The following is a 22,114-nucleotide window of genomic DNA, read 5'->3' as shown; positions in this document are numbered from 1 at the left end:
GGTCACACCTTAGATCATACTTTGTGGCCCCAGGGAAAATGTTTGCAAGTACCCATGTCCTAGAGGGTATAACAAGGCAGAAGTGGAGTTTAGTGATGGAACATGTCAGTACTTCAGGGGAGTCATAAATACAATTGGGGACTCAAGTACGGGGCCAAGAAAGACCCAGGAGGAAGAGTACAGCAAAGGGGGCATTTAGTCAGAAGCCTCATCTGCACTTTCAGCCTCTTCTCCCCGGAAGTCTGCCTGAATCACATCCCATGCCTTCGCCTGCTCTAATGGGCGCCTGCCAATGTGTGCTTCACGTACCAGAGCGATATTCTCCCATTTTGCGAATCCCACCACGTCTGCCTGCCAACTCTCACTCCACCGCCATTCTGCGTTTTTCTATAGCATAGTAATTTTGCGCTTGGCCAACACTAGGGCTAGGCCAATAAAGCGACTAGTGACTCTGTACTTGGCAGGACAAAAATAGATACCCAGGGGCGAAGGAGTCAAGAGTGTGGTCGTGGCCTCTGCCAATAGATGCACTACCTCAGACCAATAAGAGGTTAAGTGGGGGCATCCCAGCAGCATATGGAAGAAGCCCTTGGAAAAACTGCAGAGCGGGCAGTCGGACGAAGTGGAGGGACAATATGTACTAAGTTTCTAAAGGCTGTGAGATGTACTCTATGGAGAGCATAAAAATGGATTCGCTTAGAGCTAGCATTGCAAGAGATCTGGGGAGCCACTACCCACATGCTGGTCACATCTCCATCCGAGATGGGGGCTCCCAGGTCCTCCTCCCAATGACTCCACAGCACCGCCCTCTAAGGCAGTGATCTATTTCTGGATGTCATCCCCCTCCTGGTAAAGAGGGACTATCCTGCTCAGGTTCCTAATGTAACATGTCAAAGGTTGGTTCCCTGATTCTAGGTATACTACTGCTGCCACCATGGCACTCTAGTCCCAGTTTCTTCCTAGCTTTCTGTACTTCCATGGTCTCCTTGTCAAGGGCCCATAAAGTTCATGAACTGGGGGGGGGGGGGGGGGGGGGGGGGGGGGGGAGAGTAGTGAGCAACAGTGACCACATTAAAGAAATAGAAAATAATATCCAAATAAAAACCATGATGGTTAAATCCTCAAAACAAAGGGAAAATCTAAAGGCTTAATAAAATGCCCTCTCTTATTAACCATGCCCCCTTTAGATAAAACTAAAATGGAGCATATAGTAATACTGATTGGAACTCCACTAACAGATGAGTTTCTTCTGAAAAGTAAAGAAAAAGACGAAGTCTGAACACTAAACAGAGAGGCTAAAATGACAAAGACAAAACTTGAATGTCAGGAAGGCCAAAACAGATCCCAGAATTGAGCGATGGTGCGAGAATCACGTGTTAAGTACTTCATTCCGACATTCAGTCCCATGAGACTGGTTACAAGTTGCCACACCATTAACTGCTAATGTCTTAAACCTGAAAGACCGGTACATTCATGCTTTGCAAAATTTTCAGTACTCAATTCCATGTGTCTAGTCTTCACTCCCAGCTTTGTATTCACTGTATACACTCTAGACTGTGGTCTTCTAACAACGATCTCTGGATTGAGATTGACTTAGCAACTGCCTCTTACATTTATTTTGGAGTATTCAACCATAAAGAAGCACAGCCATAGACATGAAACGTAAATATATAGATTGCAGCTCATACTAAAATCTAACAAGCAACAACATGGAGAGGAAATCTGTGAAGATTTAAACAGATCAGCCTTCTTCCTCAGCCCGGACTACTAAGTGAACACCCTATTTGGTGTGCGCAATTATTCAGTACTGAATTGGCTCTCTTTATGTACTTGAATACGGCAAGAAAACATGTTGCAGATGTGACATTCTGCATGGCAATAAAAATTGTAGGTTCCATGTGATACCTAGTACATGAAACAGCAGGTTTAACGATATTTTTCCTAAGGTGACAGATGCAGCAAAAAATGCTCCTATATTTCAGAGTAGACCATGCATTGGCTTCTGGCCAAAAGAACCAATTTTCCAAAAATGGTTACGGTGGTAGGAAGCCCAACCTAATTGCTTGCATAAAGGGCCTTGATTTGGAAAGATCATATCAGTTTCAGGTTTCACATGACAGGTAAACTTAAGATATGGAACTGTATGCTTTGCAGTTCTTCTATTCTGGTCCAGTACCTTGACTAAGTAAAGTCAACGGTTGTGCCACAAAATGATCTTGTTTCATTCCAAAAGAAGAAATGCCTAGTTTATGGATAACTGATATGTGTGAATCCTGAAGGCGGATGATACCAGACACACACAATATCTTGGGAGGCCACGCTCCCAAATAAATTACAGAAGGCCTTTTCTACAACTTAGGACCAGATAATCACTGGCTTAAGGATTGCTTCGAATTCAATGGCTCAAATCGCAAGCTCTCATCTCAATGGCACTGGCTGAGCATCTCAATTAAGTGCTAATTAAGACTTGTAACAGTCATTTTCTTGCAGCTCAGTGTTTTGCAGAAGTGCTCTCCTTTCCCAACTTGCAACTCTAAACTGAACTTGCTTGCAGAGACGAAGTAATTGACCACCAATCAAGACACGTCCTAACCATGGCTAGCTCATTTTTAGGAACCAGCTTGACTTTTTTTATTTATTTTATTTATTTATAAGAGTTTTATATAGCGCTGGCTAGACCCGGAGGTATCAGAGCGCAGAGCGCTTTACATGAGATTCCAAAAAATTACAAGATTACATCAGTTCCAATTTACATCAGTTGCGAGACAAACAATTACAAGAACATAGAAAACGAGAAAAGTGAGGAGTAGAGGGGAATGGGTAAGGGTAAATGGGTGGGAGGGAGATACGTCAGAAAGACTAAGGAAAGTCTGCCCAAAGTCTGGCTGGGTAGGTGACGGTCAAGGGGGAAGTCCCAAAACCCATCTCCTCTATAGCTATCAGGTAGCTCCATCGGGCTTTGGCTAAATAGCTAGGTCTCAATGGGAAACAATTAAAGAACATGGAGGGCAAGACAAATGGAGCGTAGAGGGGAGGGGACAGGGAAGGTGTGAGAGGGAGGATAGGGGAAGAGCCAACAAGGAGAGACAAAATGAAGTCTGTCTAAAGGCCGACTGGGTAGGTGACGACCAAGGAGGGGGTCCACGGCCAATCTCCCCGATAGCTAAACCAGGTAGCTCCATCGGGCATCAGACAAAATAGTTCAATCTCAATACATTGAGAGAGGAGAGAAGGAGAGACATAAATAGGGTGAGGATGCAGGAAGAGACGACAGAAGAGATGAAAGGAAGTCTGGCTAAAGACCGACTGGGTAGGTGACGTCCAAGGATGGAATCCCCGACCTGTCTCCCCTATAGCTAAACCAGGTAGCTCCATCGGGCATCAGACAAAATATCTAGATCTCAAATGACGAGGGAAAATTCACAGGTAAACAGGGTGGGGACTAGGGCCAGGACAGGTGAGGGCAGAGGTCAGTAGCAGGAAAATGGAGAGGAGTAGAGCGGGGAGGTGAAGGGGGTAGGTAGTTTGGTAAAAGTTACATGGTTATAAACAGCTACTGGAGCATGGTGATGCATACGAAGCAGCTATATTGGCTTCCTGTGACATAGCGGTCGATGTTTAAGACCGGATGCATGGTCTTTACGACCTTGACCAGTTTGTCCGAAATGGACAGGTCGGGTGGAGGTGCTGTAGTGAAGGTCCATGTCGGGGTCTTTGGCATGTTTTCTGTGGCGGTCTCGGGGACCGCGGCGTGCTGCGATGCTCTCGGTTTCCCCATTGCTGCGGCGACTGAAGGAGTGGTACGTGGTGTTGTGCCAACTGTATGTATGCTGGGTGATCCTGACGAAGGAGTGGCACCCACCTAACGGAGGAGGGAACGCGTAGCCGTTCGATGGGCGTCTGGAATTGCGGGGGGGCTCACGCTCCAGTCACCTAAGAGTTGATCTTGCCACTTTGTTGTTGCGGGGGAGGCGGGTGCTGTGGCGCGGTTTGGGTGTTGTCGTGGGGAAGCAGACTTTGTAGGGAACCCAGGTGGTCGGTGAGCTAGTTCACGTGTTTGTGCAGTAACCCGGTGAGGAGATCTGGACTGGGAGAGTCAGGGTTACAGGGCCGCCATCTTAGGGTTAGGCAGCCACCCTCGTGGAGCCGGTATGTCTTTGCAGCAGGGTGAGGGAGTCTCTTTGGAAGTGCCCCTGATTATGTGCAATCGCTGCTCACCTTAGTCTCAAATGATGCCCCATTGACCAACGTCTTATTGGCATACCCCTTGCAGCTTAACCCACTTCAGTTTTGCTATGGATATCTTTAATGAACTGAAGGTCAGGCAGTTGTTTTTTTAATTCTTCTTTTGACATTTCTCTATCTTGAGTTGCTCAAATGTATTTAGCAATGAATGTAGATACAAAGCAGTTCTTGAAATGTATACAGTTTTTTTTCCATTTACTCATATTGGGTCATATTCATGGTTTTATTTCAAAGAGTCAAATGGTAGCAGGCAAAGCTCCCACACAATAACTTAAGTATGAATAAGATGAGGGGAGCAAAATTAAGCCCATGCAAAACTATGGCAACAGGAATTCTTTGACTAATTTCATTGTAAACCTTTCTGACAGCAGCACAGATTTCCTTGTGGCAGAGGTTTAATAAACAACTAGATAATTTACTGGGCACAAGTATTATCAACCCTTTTTAGGTCGGGCTTGAGAGCGTATCGGGAGCAAGACCTTATGTGATCGCCAAAGAGCTTTATTGGGAAAAAGTGGAGTGCTTCAACTGAAAGAGTGCTTGCTAAAAAAGGCACCTCAGAGAAATACATTTAGCCAGGATCAAACAATTGGAGACCAATTTAGGGGTCAGGAGCATTACAGTTCGGTCATGAAGATTGCTGAAGTTACTAGACCTGCAAGTCTGATAACGTTCTTAAGTGTGCCGGCCATGTTCAAAGGTTAAAACAATCGGGACCACAGAGGTAGAAAACACCATGGTCAACACAACATGCCATGTATAGTGGAATATGGTGTGCAACCCTTTCCCTGCCCACTTCCCCAAAAATATAACACTCCTGCGTCTGCTCAGATGAATAGTTCAGTGGCAGAAGAGTCAGGAGTTATACAAAATGTGGCCCCACATTCCTCAGGTTCCCCCTCAATAGTAACTGGCACCAAGCAACACACCACTTCAGGAGAACCCTCCACTTCTCCCCCAATCCAAAAAATAAAAAACCTTGTCCTCAGCATCAACTTACCCTAACTCTTTTTCCTCCCACCCATTCCCCACTCAATGTTTTATTCTATATTCTCAATGTCAGAATGTGAGATGCTACTGCACTCACAGTGGCCCTGTGAGTCGCTCGCAAGCAAGGCCTGCTTTGCCCTGTGGCTGACAGGTGAGACTATTGTGGATGGCGCTAGAGCGCAATCTGCAATACACCACTTCCATCATTCTTTCAGAGACCATGAGGAGGTGTCAGATGGCTACTCGCTAGAACAGCGGCTGATGTTTCGCTGCCCTCAATTTTGTATAGAGAAAGAAGGAAACTTGTTTTTTCAGACACTGGAAGAGTGAATAACTAGTTTTCAATCTCGTATTCACAGAAAGGGCTTTCAGTGAGAGCCATGACCAACAGACTGATCTGAAAGTTTGCAATCAACTCAGAAACAATCATGACTGGGACCTTTTGGCAAGAGGGAGATCGAAATGTCGCTGGGATGGGAAGGTTCAACTTCAGTCGGATGGCACAGTTCACAGTAAGAACTGACCCTATTGTATGACAATCTTACAGGTAACCTCCTTCAGAATGTGGCAGCTGATCCAGAAGTAATCATTTTTAGGTCACACATGCTCTCTCACAAGAGATTGTTACTACAAGGGTCTTGAAGCCCACCCACTGCTAAGCATTCATTGGCTTAATTTTCACTCTTATTTACTGCCAGCTAATTGTCCAGCTAATTGTCCAGCTAATTGTCCAGCACGTCCCAGCTTCACTTCCTCTTCTTTCGTCTGGAGCATGGACGAAGTACAGATTGCTTTATTTTAATTAAGTGTCCTTGCGCTGCACTGACGGTGAATGGGGTATTATTTTGTTTGTTCTTCTCTCATGTTGCTTCTTTCTTCTTCACCCGTCATGCTTCTTCCGGAGGTGTTTCTTTCCAGGAACCCTCCTGTTGTGTATATTGCATTTTCACGCTCCTACCCCCATCATCTGTATTTTCTTCTTCCCCCTTCCACTCCCCTGGTCTGTGTTGCTACTTTCTCTACAACATCGCCTTGTTCGTGTTGCTTCTTCCCCTCCCACCCTCACCCTCTCGGTGTCTGTGTTGCTTCTTCTACCTTCCTCACCCTCTTGTCCTCGTTGCTTCATCCGCTCCCGTTCCACATTCTCTTTGTTGCTTCTTAACCTCCCACTATATACCCTCCTACCCCACCTTGTCCAGGTTGCTTCTTCCCCTCCCAATACTCACCCTCCAACTGTCCGTGAAGCTTCTTCTCATCCAACACCCAACCTTCAAGTTTTCTGTGTTGCCCTCGCCATAAAAAAATTGTTTTAACTATTACATGCCCAGCTTTTTATTTTACTGTCCTATTGCCCATTTCCTACCACTTTCCCTACTGTTGTTCATGTTGCCCATTACCTCCCACATTTCGTCCCATTGCCCATGTTGGCAAACCTCACCCACCAGGAGAGAAAAAAAGCACAATGACAGTGTCAGGGTTGGCCATGTCTTATTGTCATTTTTTTTCTATCTTTTAGCCATGGTGCACAGCAGCCGTGCTGCTCTACATCATGTCTAAAGGACACCGGTAAATCCTATCGGTTTTGCCAATGTTTTTTTCAGTCAGTGGTGAACAAGAAGTTTTGGTTCACCCAGGTCAGGATTGTGTCTCGGGAATAATTGCGAATCCCTTCATGAAACTCCAGTGAGGTTTTTAACAAATTCCCAAATCAGAGTTTTTGTGTAATTTGTAAACTGCTTCAAGAATAACTTGATGGGTTTGTAGTGCTGTAGGGTAACTAATCTTGGTATCACCCAGTCAGCATTTACGCCTGCCTTAGATGCAGTTTTACACTCATTGTTGCTTGAGTGACAAGAATGTAGCAATAAGAGAGGAGAAGTAAAGATGCATATTGCCTTGTTGCTTAAAGATAAAGGTAAATGTTTCATGCAGGGTCTAATTTCTCAGAAATAACGAACATTAAGGATCTATCTTCTCCTGCCCCACCCTCCCCGACAAGACAATCTGTATAGAGCAGCTGACCAGGTTACTAAGAATGCAGAGTGTGAAATTCCAGTACTAGACTGATAATAACGATCAGGTCTAGCAAGTGGATAGATTGAGGAGGTGCAAAAACTACCTAATTATTGGTCGTGATTCCAAATTGTAATAGGTTACTGCAGGCTGCACAAGTTGAGGTTGTACCCTCCACATTTCCGGATGAACAACCTTTTCCATTTGGGCCTAAGCAGACCTAAAAGAGGACAGCTAATAGTCTTGGCTTTCACACTGAACACCCAAGTAGCCAAAACCTGCAGCTTTCACTCACACTAAAGGAAATAAAGCAACTGGATTATTGAAATGACATGCATTTTTTACTCTCTATATGTTGCGAAGACAGCAACATGCCCAGAACATGAAAGTTTGAGCAGAGTGAAATATGAAGACGAGAGACAAGGTCTTTCTGTAAATGGAAAAAGGCACAGAGGGAGGTCAAAGTGAAATTCAAGGTGCTAATCTAATTTTTGTGCTTAGTCTTTTCAGGATGAGCTTGTGTGTACCTGCTGCTAACGTGGTAAAGATCTCAAGGCAGAACTGGAATAGTACATATGTTTGGCACTTACAAATTATCCACAGATCTCAAAATACTCTGGCAAGTGAACGCTTTGTTACCACATGCTAGTGCTGAACTTTGGAACAACATTCATGATAGGTTTTCAAGAGAATATACCTCAGTGTCTGTTCTCAAACACTGTTTTAGAGCACATCATGACCAGGCTGAGAGTCCTGAGTGGTTGACTGATGTGTCTTAGCCTTTCTATAACTGTTGACAGCTTGATCAGGTCTGTGAGCCCATCACTTTGAGGCAGCATTGACAGAACATGTGTCATGTTGTCCATAACTGATTATCATTGCAATCTGCACTGAAACTAAAAACTCATGTTGAGGTTAACAAAGTTGTCCGCCCATGGGTTGAAAATGACTAAGCCATTGAAAGAAAGATTACTTATCGTTATTCTCACTGGTAGATCATGTAGATTGTAACAAAATGTGCAGGACCTGGGAAGACACCTTTCATCAGATCAAAGAAAGGTCTTCGGCCTCTTAGGCCGTGTTTTTATGGGGAACACTTTAGAGAAATAAGGAATACAATTTATCTTAGTTTGTTCTTCATAGGTTTGAGCCATTCGTAACTTTCAGAGTAAGAGTCAAAGACCAAACCCAGTAAGCTACAGCAACTCTTTTGTGGTTTTGAATCAAACTTATATAGTGCTTCAAAACAAAAACTCAAGTCTCTGAATTGCAGTAGGTTAATGTACACCTACAGTAATATCGTTTATAGTGTGGAAAGGAAGGACAGAGAGAGAAAGAAACAGGCTCATCTAACAATGATAAGCATGGTCTGACACTGCATTTATGAAAGATAAGTAACATGGGGTGCCACTGCCTGAATCCTTAGAGCATAAATAACTGCACGTGAAGTAGAAAAAGAATATAAATAGTCCTACAGAATGCCCTTCAAGTTGTTCAAAAGGTTATACATTGTATAGTAATTCCTTCTAAATTGGGAGTTGGTGTTAAAAATGTGCTGCATCTTTCAACAGCCGTGTTCCTCATTCCAAGCTTTCAACGCTTTTGTCTACAGGAAGTTAAATGATATGATGCACTCATATGTATGCAATAAAGTATAATTATTTATGGTTAAGACTACACTCATGCTCCACGTGCAAACCCACATCATGCTTTCATAAACCACCTCATTGTAATGGAATGACAGGCTGGGCAGACAAATTACGAAACAAGACAGACTGGTTCAGGCGGTCAGTACAATCTTTAAACAACTTTACAAACTGATCACTCTCAATACTTTCAACACTTGCATAGGGTTATGAATGCTACAATTTTTATTGTGTTGTATAGTCCATCTGTTTTCAGACAATTTTAAAGCTGTGCAATAGACAGTTGGTAAATGTAACCATGCCACACGATGTGCAAGTTACAATTTCACCAATGTTGGAGAATCCCAAAATGCAGTTTATAACAATAAACTGTATTAATCAAGAAACCTTGTCATACAATCCTTTTTATCTATATTTGATTGGCCTTCTCTGGCACTGGAAGGGGTGGAACAAGGCAGTACAGGGCACCCAGGCAGCACCAGAGTGGTCTTCAAGCAAGGACAAATCCAATATATTGGAGACCACAAAGGAGTGTTGTCCAAATAAGTGTTTTAGATCTGTAATAAGACAAGAGAAGGACTGCATGCATGCAGTTTTCGCAAACGGAGCATGAACTCCTATCATGATATTTTCCTGAGAAAAGACACTTTAAAGTTTCTCTATAATTCGCTATCAAATGTCTGCTGCCTTTTGTTTTTAACAGCATGTGCCCACTGTAACTAAGACAACTCTTTCTTCTCCTGGTGCACATTGAGCTGTTGATTAGGCTTGTCCACCATTCACTCATTCCTAAAAGACGGTTATCTCCGGCTAACTGATGACATATAGAGGAGTGACACAAATGTGTTACTTTGTACTGAATGCGCGTGTAGATCAGAAAAATTATAAAAAGGAAGGGGACTTATTAGTTAAAGATAATCACACCTTTGCCAAAGACTGGTGTCTGGTCCATTATGCCATCTTCGTAGATGGTCTTCCAGTGTACATTATTTCATGCACGACTCAAATGTTGATTAGAATGGTGTAATTTCACAGCATTGCAGTCTACTGGGAAACACAAACGTAATCATTTTTCAAGCACTTTCACGATTGTGGTGAAGGGCCCATATTGAGGATGGGATTCATCAGGATATTCTTTGGGCCTGGTAAAGAGCATAATTCCAATTCTGCATCAAGGACGCCAGCGTATGATGTCAAGCTGACTTCTACAATGGTCTAATAATGAGATCCATGCAGTAGCTTCATAATCAAACCACAACAGTGCCACAGACTGAAGTCCCAAAATCTAGACGTAAAAACGGATGGCAAAAATATTATTAATTTTTGATTTTAAGGTTGATTTAGACTCAAATACCAAGCAATATTCCAAAATGCCATTCGTTTTGAACAGAGACTCCAATAGTGCTACCTTGGGCTCTGATCATGTATTTGTATGGTCTTCATTGCCTCCAAGATATAGCCTTCATGTATCCCTAAAGTTTCTAAAAATTGCACTTGATGAAACATAAGAAAATAACCAAGAACAATGCAAGACAGTATGATGCCTATACAAACAGTTTTTGAAGAACTTTTCCAAATGTGTCTGTGACCAAAGCAATTTTTTTGTATATAATGTCCTAGATTTCAAACTTATGGACAGCCTACTTTTGCCTGAGAACATCATAAACAAAGCTGAGGGAAAAGGAGGAATGGTGCGGGGGGGGGGGGGAGGGGGGAGAGAGAGAGAAGAGAGGGAGGGGAGAGAGGGAGGAGAGAGAAGAGGGAGAGAAGGAGAGTGAGGCGAGGGAGATAGAGAGAGAGAGAGAGGGAGGGAGAGCGGGGGAGAGGGGGAGACGGGGAAGAGAGAGAAGTAAAAAAAAAAAAAAAAGAAGTAATCTTAGAAATAAAGTGAATCCCTGAACTATCACTCAATCAAGCCCTGTGTAACTTAACCACCTATGTAGGCAAATGGTTTAAGTCCAGAACCCTTTGACTGAAGGTGAAAAAGAATAGGACTGTGCTTGTAGTGTGGCCAAAAAAAAAAAGACCTCTCCTCAATTCCTATTATAACAGGCCTGTAAAGAGATTGGAAAGACTAATGCACATGTTTGTCGAGTAAAGGAAGACAACTAGCAAAGCAGTCCTGCAGATCGATTAGTTATTGTTCACTCCCCAATCTACGGTCCTTGAAGTAAGGTTAAAATATCAACATCAAGCATATATATCACCAGTTTTCAGTGACTGCATATAGACTGTGCCAGAATTTTTTTCCCCCCGATTTCTAAAAAAGACAAACCATTAAATGGAAAGCTGTAGATGGGATGCCATTTTCTTCTGGACTTGCACAGGATGAAACAGAACCTTTTCATTTCAAAATGCAGACACGTCATGAGTAAATCACATTTGATCCTATTTGCCGCCTTAATATTTTGTGATGCTTGGATTTGCTTAACTTTTGAAATATTGGGCCAGATGTACAAAAGTTTTTTTCGTTCGCAAATAGCACGATTTGCAGAATCAGGGCGTTAGTGACCGAAAAAAGGTTTTCTTCAACTTTCAAAGGTCGAATTTGTGATTCGGTAACCTATTACCGAACTGCAAATTGGGTTGCGATTTGGTATTAGGAAGAGGCGTGTTTAGGGGTCCAGTCCTGATACCAAACCGCAGTGGCATGTGTGAATGTTTTGCGACCGAAATGTGGTCACAAAACATGTGCAATTTTCCCCCTATATCAAGCAGGTGGCAACTCATTCGCAAATGGGAAGGGGTTCTCCAGGGACCCCTTCCTCCCTGTGAATGTTTGTAAAAACATTTTTAAGAGCAGGGAATGATCCCTCGGACTGTCTTCTCTTAAATTCAAAGATAGCTTTTCATTTTTCTTTTTGAAACTCATCCCATTTTTCTTTAATAAAAATGGGCTGTATTAAAAACACAAAAACAAAAAAAACTAAACAAAAAACACATTGCTTTACAGAAAAGCAATCCAGGCATGGTTGGTCTGCCGACTCAAGCCGGCCACCAACCATGTGATTTTTGCAATTCCCAATGGATCACAAACCGAGACCTACCTCGTGAATATATTAATGAGGCACGTCTAATCTCTTTTCGAGGCCTTTAGGGGTCCTATCAAAAATCGCATTATTGTCCGCATACAGTAAACTCAGATCAATTTTTGGCCACCCACCATAGGAGTATCACCCACAACCTACTGTTATTCTTGACGCCATGTTGGTAGCACATGCTAACCATAGTAGTACCAATCAGTGTCACTTCTGGCAAACACATTTTTGAGTTTGGTAGAACTAAACGACAATTCACAAGTAGCTTTATCTACACCTAAAAAGTTTACATTCTTGTATCTTTGACAGTGAACTTGAATCTTTGTCACAAGTATGCTGTATACCTGCTATGGCATAACTGTCTCAGTTTCAGTAGTTGGTCTGCAACTGGTACCGCTCATTACGAAAAAACTATACACAACCTCCTTGTATCAGGGAGGTTTCAGTATTGGATTCACACCACGGCAGGGCGACTATGGCTTAATCTTGTGACTCCAGATGGTTTAATTTTTGCTCGGATTAAACTTATTCAGACTTCTTACAGCTGTGAAAGCCGATATACCTTGACATGTTGGTTCTTCAGCCCTAAAAACCCTATGCTCAGCTGGGGTGGGGAGACAGGGCTGTCCAAGACTCCACAAGATGACCCCTAGGGGCGAATTTCTCCAGGGAACTTGTGTGGAGAACGGCCGAGCTCTCAACCCACAGATCTGGTTAGACAGGGTTAGCACATTTAAATGCCATGTTTTCTGTGAAGTCTGATCATGTTCCCTCTTTTTGGTATTTTTGAAGACACTAGCGGGTGTTGCCTGGATAGGTGGCGACAGGATAAATCAGCTTGGGGAGGTACCTGCAAGAGGAATCCCAGGATAAGAGGAGTTAAGAGTGTGCATGTTAACCATGGTTTCGACAAAATGAGCTCTAGAATAGTGTGTGGTGTGGGGAAGACAAGCTGAAGAGCTAGGACCCTAGTACACAGGACCTATAGAATGAATGAGAGAGAGGTGCTAATCTAGCCGCCTGGTAACCTCTGCAAGCCTATTTAAGGTGTAACCAGAGAATTCAGAACTCAAGTGAGTTTTTAGGAGTAAAAGATGCCTCCGAACCTCCTGCTAGGAGATCAGTTAGAAAACAGCCAATAGGTCCACCTACCTGTGTTTACCATGTTTACTCAACCCCCTCCAAGGGATGAGCTGCAGCACATGGCTGTTTGACACCTCAATCATTCCCCAATTGTCAGTCTGACTCACTATCTAAAATAGGGGTGATGAAGCAGGAGCAGCCGCCAGCAAAAGGTACTTCCATCCATTTGATGTACTCTCAATGTGGAAAAAGCACATTCAAGTATATAAAGCAGTGGGTAGGAGTCACCAATGAGTGTAGGAATATCCTTGCCAGAAAAAGCTTCCTTTGAATTACAGCCACTGACAAAAAGATTGAAAGATTAAAGAGCAGTGGCCTGTCTTCCTAAATTGGAATGAGGAAACCAACAATCAAAAACATGCATCTATGGTGTAAGGGATGAAATAGATCCATAAAAGACTCTAGTTCAAGGTTGACATACAGGATTACTGCACCGCCTCCTCCTAACCCACTTCAGAAAAAACAAACATTTAAAGAGAAGAAGGACTTTTTAGATGTTTAGAGTTTCCCCATGCTCGCAGGAAATGCCAGAGGCACACCAGTGATCGCACCTACACGGTGGCTTAGTGGACTAATGCATCCACCGTAGAGGCCTGCGCTTGACCTCAATGTCACAGGTTCAAATCCCGACGGGTCCGCTCAGCCTTTCACCCTCCTGAGGTCGGAAAAAATGAGTACCATTTAGTTGGGTAACAATAACCATCTGTTACTCAGCACCAAGATACCCTTTTGGGTGAACTTGCACTTTACAAATACATGTTAAGTTATGGTAAATATACTCGCCCACTTGCTATGGCGAGTCAAATTTTCTCAGGGCGAGCAATATTTAGGGCCTAGTCTGTTCTGGCAAGCTGACAAAGAACATGTGTTCCTGTTCACTCAAAAAGTGAAGGAGCAATAGAGATGCCTGTAAATCTTGTTTTTACCTTGTAACATTTGCTCCGTGTTCAGAGACACAGGTCAGGAGTCAGTTTACGTCTTCTTACAATTACTTTTCTTTTTCCGACTGAAGAGTTCATTGATTTTGTAAATTGACCTGTTGACGTGCTGCACAGAGAGTGACATGAAAGGCATTTAAATATCCAATACCTGAACTGTACAAACATTTAAAAATATATTTCAGTAGTTATGAAAGCCTATTTTTGTAATTCTGTGAGATTATTTTTTTGATAGGAAGAAAACAAATAAGAACACTTTGGTGACGCTCAAATTACAAATAGGTTTGCTGAAACCCAATTTCCACAGAATATTGTTAATATACCATATAGTTTTAGCAATAAAACTGCATGTTAGTGGGAAGGTGTTCACCACTTTCAATGGGAAATTTACCATTTATAAATGACAGAGCACAACCAAATCAAGCTATATGTGTGTGTGTGTATATATATATATATATATATATATATATATATATATATATATATATATATATACACATACTGGGGCAAAACTTAATTTACACTTAATACGCATAGCTGTATTAACATTCACAATTCCTGAATAAGAATTATGCAGTTCAAATTATTGCTAATGTCAGTTTGATACTTTATATGCTTAATATGTTTTGTGTAACACCCTAAACATTGGCATCTCTTTGTCTAAAAGGTATGTTTCCATTGAAAACTGCTAGACTGTTGTAAATACTTCAAAAATGGCCGCCTCCATAGGTCAACAAACCTGGGGTTATGAGAAAGTAGTCCTACTTTTATGTTTGTACCATATTCTTTGTTAAATCACTTTAAAAAGCACAAATGTATCAACTGAAGTCACCCGTGACCAAGGTGCGGCTGCACCGAAACGCGTCGGGCGTTTGTGACCATTTTGCCCTGTTAACATTAGGAAACAATTCCCTATCATTTGGGGAACCCTACGAGTCTCCATGAAAAGCGTCAAACAGTATTCAAGTACTACAAGTTTAATTGGGCTGATGTTAAACAATTACTGCGAACAGTAGTACCAAGTGACATTAGAGATCATGTGATGGTAAAGAGTAATTGGCCATAACATGCTCCAGATAATGCTGTCAGCCGTAGAGCATAAGAAACAATGGTCCTAAGTGGCAAGAATGATACTTATTCATAAAAATGTCCTACTCAAAAGGTAACAAACCCTGCTATCAATACAGTTCAAAATCAAAATAAATTGCGGAAGATTCAAAAATAAAAAAAACTCTTCTTTGTAATTATACACATTAATTCACTACTACATCTAGAAGTGCTTGGTGCTCAAACAGTGTTCACAATGTGTTAAATAGAGTGAACTTGTAGTGCGAATAAAATCAGAAACATCAGGATGCTCCAATTGTCAAATATGGCAATGGCATTTCGACCGTAGGTCATTAGTGGGTCATCAAGAGTTATAAAAATGTTTCGGTAAAAGCAAATGTGTGTTAAAAAATGGTCATCGACAGAAGGCTACTTACTGAAGGTGACTTGTAATCCGCGAAAAAATTAAAAGCGAAAGTTATTGAAGTGCTAATGTGGGGGGTGGAGGTGGATATGCTTGTGCTGTCAAACCTTTAACACCAAAGTGAACGCTGGCTAAAAACAACTTGGAGGAAAAAAAGAAAGTCACCAATGCAGAGTCCTCATTAGATGAGTGCAGTATGAACTGCAAGAGATCCTAAATCACAGGAAAAAAGAGGGATGAAGTTAGTTGAAAAACGGCTGGCGCAATCAAAGAAAGCCACATGAGAAAAGCCAATGGAAAAGGCCAACATACCTGTCTTTAGGAGAAGACCAAAAATCGTTAACAATACCCACTATGCCAACCGGTACCTTGGAGAAAAGCTTAATAGCTGGAAAACAACACCATGGCAAACAGTCTGCTATTGTGGACCGCATTAATTGGCGCTCTGGCAGAGGTAATAAGATGTGCATGCAAAGATGCATCCTATTGATCCATGATAGCTGCCATGAATTTTTCATAGGCAACACAAAAAAAAACCTTGATGTAATATCACATTGGGTAGAAAGAGAAACTTTAATATCCCTAAAAAAATTAGATTGCATAGCAAAAATTCGAATTATTTGGTTGAAGCCTACGTCAATGTTCCAGCTCACGACGACCAAGCCTGGCAGAAAAACAATTCTGGAGAGTTCACATTTGTATATATGCAATTACTCATAACAGTTTCAAGGCAAAACAATACAAAACATGTAACCAACCTAGTCCAGCCGTGTCAAAGTTATCAACAAAAAAATAAATTCATCAAAAATTAGATAAAAAAAAGATACAAATGTATTGATGTATGAGGCTAAACCTCATACAATGATGCAAAAAATAATACATAGTCCAAATACATAGTAGACAAGACTGACGGATATCTCAGCATGTGTATAGGTATAATATTGGAGCTTGTACGCACAATCATTCAGACAGGCAATTCTTGTTTAAAAGGCCACACACGATCATGAAAGGTGTAACCAAATGGCATATGTAAGCATTGTATGTGTAGCAGACACTCAATTCATTATTATGTGCAAGATGTTTTGGCAGTGATAACAAAAGAAGGTCCAGAGGAAAACACATGCCAACTTACAGAAATACACAAGCAATAGGTCTTTCCTATGCGAGATCGATTGGGGTTGCCTACGTTTTTAGCCATGTTGCAAATGACTGAAAGTAAAGATAAAACGCTTTGCAACACAGCCAGCGTTGATTAAGTAATAGCATTTTTTTTTTTTTTTACTAGCAGCTCTGCTGCACAACTTCCAATGCTGTTGTATAATCTATATAAAAAAAAAACTGTAGATCTGTAGTCTGGGGCCTCAAGCACAAACCTGACGTTTGCATCTGGCCCCCTGTTCAAAACGGGCAAGCATTTATTAAAAAAATAATCAAAGTGAAAGAAAGCAAGTAACTAGGGTGTCCACCAATCAAACCATCACCCTAGTGCTTGCAAGATAATTGCACTTGTGACTGCTTGTCCCACTGCACCTGCTGCACCATTCAAATCATGGACGTAATATCTTACACAACAAAATAAAAAACAAGCATTGTTAAATTGTGTTACAATGTGGTTGGTCTTTCCTGAGAAAAGATCTTATCCTGAGCTGGGCAGTGAATGAGCCAAAAACTGTGTAAATTGCCTGTGATCACTTTATGTTATGCTGAGACTGAAAAGCAGATTTGTACATTGTTCCTTGAAAGGCAGTTGCACAAATTCAATAGACTCAAAAGAGGAATTTTGCAAAAAACATGTTCGATATTCAAAATTCTCCGCAAAAAATCCCAGAAATTATTTTATATTGGGAAAGTACGCTGCATTCCTCTTTCCTGTAAACTCTCACTTTGAGGTCCGCTGAAAAGCAAAATAAAACACCAGGCTCCCTCAAAGACACAGCTTGACATTTAACCTCGGTCTTTGAATGGCCAGCAAATGTGATGTGGACGGTTTATTACTGAAAACAAGTTTATGGAAGAATACTGTAAATGAACTCGAGTTGTGGAGCCTAAAGCAAACAAAGCCAGCAAATGGAAAGCCAGAAAACGTGAGTTACAGACCACAGCATCCCTAGGTCAACTTTCTGAAACTCCCCAATATGCCTTTCGCATACCACACAGATGCGCAGTCTGGTAGGCTGCAACCTAAAAAGGAGGTGCAGTGCAGCAATCATGTTGTACTACTACATCGTATTGTTATACTGTCACACTTAAAGATTTATTTCCACTAAGTCTAATTCATCATTAGCTGGACGTCATTGCACCATTGCAGTTTTGGATCACTTTAATGAGTTTCCATTCAATGTCATTCTCAGTGTGGTTCATTTCCAAGAAATGACTGACCAAGGGAGCAGTAAGGTTCCTACACCCAATACTGCTAAGCTGCGGACATTAGCGAGTTCTAACATTATCTGTGGTCTACCCAATGCAGACCAGTTTGCAAGGGCACCAATTAGCATAGATGATGTTGGAACAGTTACAATTAGTAACATTCCTCAAGGTGTATTTAATAGGCCCATGGGTGAAATCTTTTAATGTTTTTAGTCTATGGGCACATTATATAATTTTCACAATGAAAGTGACCAATGATATGGTCATGACCAAACATGGAGTTTATGCCCGAGTTACCCTTAGTAGTCAGTCCAATTGAGGTTATTAATTGCCAATTCTTTTTGATAATCTGTGCCTAGACATTACTGATGGGCCAGAATGCGGTGATACAAACAATATGATTAGCCACTTTATTATGCTCAGGCATCAGTAAATGCTCACGAGGGAGAGTACCATGACTGGTTTAATAGCCCTCCTAATGAGTTTTCGCAGGTACTGTTCGGATTGTTATTTTACACTCTGTTTCAGTCTCCTTGAAATAGTCATTGCCCCTTTGCAGTTCCTGCGGATAAGAAGGCTTTGATCAAAAGACAAACCATCTTTAAGAGCTTGTGGGTGGTTGCTGGTATAATGGAGCAAGATAATACGCTGAGTTAGTTTGAAAATAATTTGGTGCCCAGTTTACTGTCAACTGCACAGATGGTAAGGTCAAGCACACCAATAGATGTTCTGATCAAATTGTGTGTAAAATGTAAGTCCAGCAACAGACCATTGATTAAAGATAGGAAGACCCCAAGGGAGTCCTTTTCACATGTCTATATCATAAAGATGTCATCAATAAATGTCTTTCACAAACGTATATTCGGGAATTAGTCAAGATGTCAAATATGTGTCGATTTTCTAAATCATCCATGTACATAATGGCAAAATTTGGGGCAAAAAAAGCCCATATCAATGCCCCTTTAATTTGCAAATAATAGTCCCATTAAATTCAAAATAGCTCTTTTTAAAAGGGACATGTCGAGCAGAGATACAATAAACTCAGTGGGGACGCCAGTTGGGTCATTGAGTTTGTTAAGCAGGTTAGTCATTACTACAATTGCTTCCGTCTGAGGTATATGTGTGTCTAGGAATATCAGAATTTACTTCATACTACCAAAAGGAAGGTCTTCAATTTAGTTTATAAAGCCACTATAATGCAATGTAACTCTTAGTAGTGGCCACATGATCTTTCAAAAAATACTCAATCTACTTGCCATGGGGTTCAAAGACTAAACCACAACCAGATACAATGAGTCTACCTAGTGGTCTATGTTGGTCCTTATGCATTTTGGGTGGGGTATATAGAACCAGTCTGTGTGGAGATTTTATATTCGAAAAATCAAATAATTTCTTACGCAATTTACCATCAGTCTTAGCCTGGAGGCGATTATGGCACAATAAGATATAATGGTTTCGATTTTGTAATGGTCTAAAGATCTCTTGTTTATAGGCGACAAGGTCCCATATCACAATCTCCCACCATTACCAGCCGGTTTTATCACAATGATTTTGTTATTTTTAAGTTGGCTTAGGGCCTCCCTATCAGCCAGATTCAATTTATAGGAAGTATACTCCTGTGCATCCTTTATTTTGGATACTTCCTTAAGAAGCATATTTTTGAATGTTATAAGTTCTGCTGGCAACTTGGCATTTGTGGATTTAATGTATGGCACTTGTGGATTTAAATTAGATGGCGGTCTTAGATCATCACAGCTTCAGGACTCAAAAGGAGAACTGGCAGAAAATAAGGCATGTAAGCGTAACTTCCTTAAGGACTATAATAATTCCACCTGCAACGCACAAAAAATGGTTCCCTCAGTAGGGACATAGGATAGTCTAAACTGAGTAACAACCTCACTTTTCCATAGTAGGTGTGAAGATAAACTAAAGATTGGAAAGGTTTTGATGTAATCTGCATCAATCAATGTTGGAACGGGGTTCATTATAGCTGGCCCCATTGGTAAAACTTATGTACGATATGTCTCTCGCCTTGTTGGAAAAACTGTTTCTACCCCGGCCTCATGCCCTAACCTGCTTCCCTTCACATAAAAAAATAGGATGGAGATTAGGGGGGACGCAGAGGGGGGAGTCAGAGTCTGCTGCAGAACTAATAGAAGCCACTGAAAAAGTGACAATCTTCTCTTTTTTTCTACCTGCCCCAAGATTTGGGCTGTGTTGTATTAAGTCTTCTGTTGTGTATAGAATTAATCAGGAAGATATGGGTAAACATTCTCTTTTTTAAAGTTCGTAATAACCTGTTGTTAAATTTCTCCATATCTGCTTTGGCTTTGAGCACTAATTTGGACTACAAAAAAAATCTTCTCTAACTCAGTTATAATCTCTAGCTCTTTTTTAGATCTGTTTCACGGATGAGTCTATCCTTAGAAGAAACCAATATTGGGAGCAAGTTGCGGCAATATAATTGAAGCCTTTAGGAAACTTAGGGCCATTAGTCAAATTCCCAGGTACGCAACTCACTGGGAGACAAAGGAAAATGTCAGATTTTGAATGTTCAGTGATCATAAGTGCATGTAGTGTGGCGTGGACAGGTTTTCAACATTTTCCAACTCATCAAGGAATTGCTGAACCTCACTAACCACTGGCGTGGGAGTGGCGGAACAGAGCAAGGATAGCCTACTAATAATCTTTGTGATACACTCCTCTGAGTAAATTGGAGTCTCTCGATTACCCACCGTAAAAACGGAGTGAAAATAGAAAAAGCCCTCACATCTAACTGGTTGTACTAAGTACACAGTAGAAGAACAGGGGCAGACTTATTACAACCCACCTTGAACCAGCGGCAATAAAAGAATAAGAAACAGTCACATGCAGCAAGAATACTTATTTATGCAAATATCTTAGTCAAGAGGTAGCAAATCCCTGGTAATACAGTTCAGAAGCAAATTAAACTGCTGAAGAAAAGGGAAAAACACTCTTTGCAATTATACAAATTAATTTACCGATATATCTAGAAATGCTCGGGGCTCAAACAGTGCTCAGGAGGTGATGGAGAACTTACAGTGATAAAACTAGACAATGGAGACTATTCAATAAATACAACATAATGTCATTGCATGGAATAATTTGCGACAGGCTAACTAATTTCCACAAGTTGCTCCAACTGTCAAATATGTAGACAGTGTTTCTTTTGCCCCTTGGTCATTAGTGGCTCACCATCAAAATAACAGAAAATAGGATGAGCAGTGGGCCCGCATTTATAGAAAAATCATAAGTAACAGTTAAAAAAATCAAGATGTGCTAAAAATTTGTAAGTGGCAGCAGGCTACTTACAGGGAGAGAATGTTCTCAATTTGTGAAAATATGAAAAGGGCAAGTTAATGAAGGACTAACGAGAGAGCGGGCACGCGGGGAAGGTGAGCATGCTTGTGCTGTCAAACACCCACACCAAGGTGAAAAGTTGTTGCCAAGGTTTTTAAGCCAGTTAAGTAGAGAAAAAAAAATCATACATGAAGAGTTCTCGTTATATAAGTGCAACACAATCTGCAAGATCTCCTTAATCAGAGGGAAATCGGGAGAGGAAGTAATTTGAAAAATAGTTGGCAAATCGAAGAAAGTCATTTAAGAAAACACATTAAGAAAGGCCGACATACCAGTCACTAGGAGAAGTCCAAAATTGGGTAATAATGCCAACCTGGGGTACTAAGGTCAACTGCAGAGGAAAGCTTAATAGTGCATCTTATCTCCTACAGCAGGATGGCGACTAACTCAGTCTACACTAGCAGACACTGTTCTCTGCTGTATCTTTTTTCCAGCTATTAGGCTTTCCTCCTATGTTGAGCTGATCAGAGTTCTTAAGGAAGTATCCAAAATAAAGACCACACAGGAGTATACTCAATATAATTTGAATCTTGCTGAAAGGAGGCATTAACCAATTTAGGAATAACCTCATTATGATAAAACATGGTCATAATGGTGGGGGGGTATTATCTTCAATCGGATAATAGAGACAATTAGATCCCATTGTGCTAGAAGCCCCTTTCTCAGCTTTGGAAAACTATCAAAGAAATTAAACTTCAGCTCAAGTCTAAAAGTAAATGGAGTAAGAAGAAATTTGATTTTCTTAATATAAAAATATCCAGAGACACATGGGTTCTCTATGTACCTTGCTCAAAATACATAAGGACCTTCTCTGTTCTCCATAAATACAGTCAGTTTCTCTTACCTTTGGTGTGGTGTTGTTTTGAGGATTTGGTGTTGACT

At 41.2% G+C, this 22,114-nt stretch overlaps 1 protein-coding gene across 3 annotated transcripts in view; it reads right to left on the bottom strand.

Annotated features, from left to right (window-relative positions):
* The window catches only part of ARFGAP1 (ARF GTPase activating protein 1), a 160,261-nt gene that overhangs the window by 109,133 nt on the left and 29,014 nt on the right, over positions 1 to 22,114 (bottom strand). Inside the window, exon 1 of one of the 3 annotated variants that reach the window (XM_078651635.1) lies at positions 14,002 to 14,095. The exons of the other annotated variants lie outside the window; for them this stretch is intronic. The gene's annotated coding sequence lies outside the window, so the exon portion shown is untranslated. Of the gene's footprint in view, positions 1 to 14,001; positions 14,096 to 22,114 lie in introns of those variants that run through there. 3 annotated transcript variants of the gene reach the window in all.

The sequence above is a fragment of the Lissotriton helveticus genome, chromosome 7 (assembly GCF_964261635.1).
Source record: "Lissotriton helveticus chromosome 7, aLisHel1.1, whole genome shotgun sequence".
Classification (NCBI taxonomy): domain Eukaryota; kingdom Metazoa; phylum Chordata; class Amphibia; order Caudata; family Salamandridae; genus Lissotriton; species Lissotriton helveticus.
The sequence above is the reverse complement of the archived record's forward strand: the minus strand, read 5'-3'. Positions and strand labels throughout refer to the sequence as shown.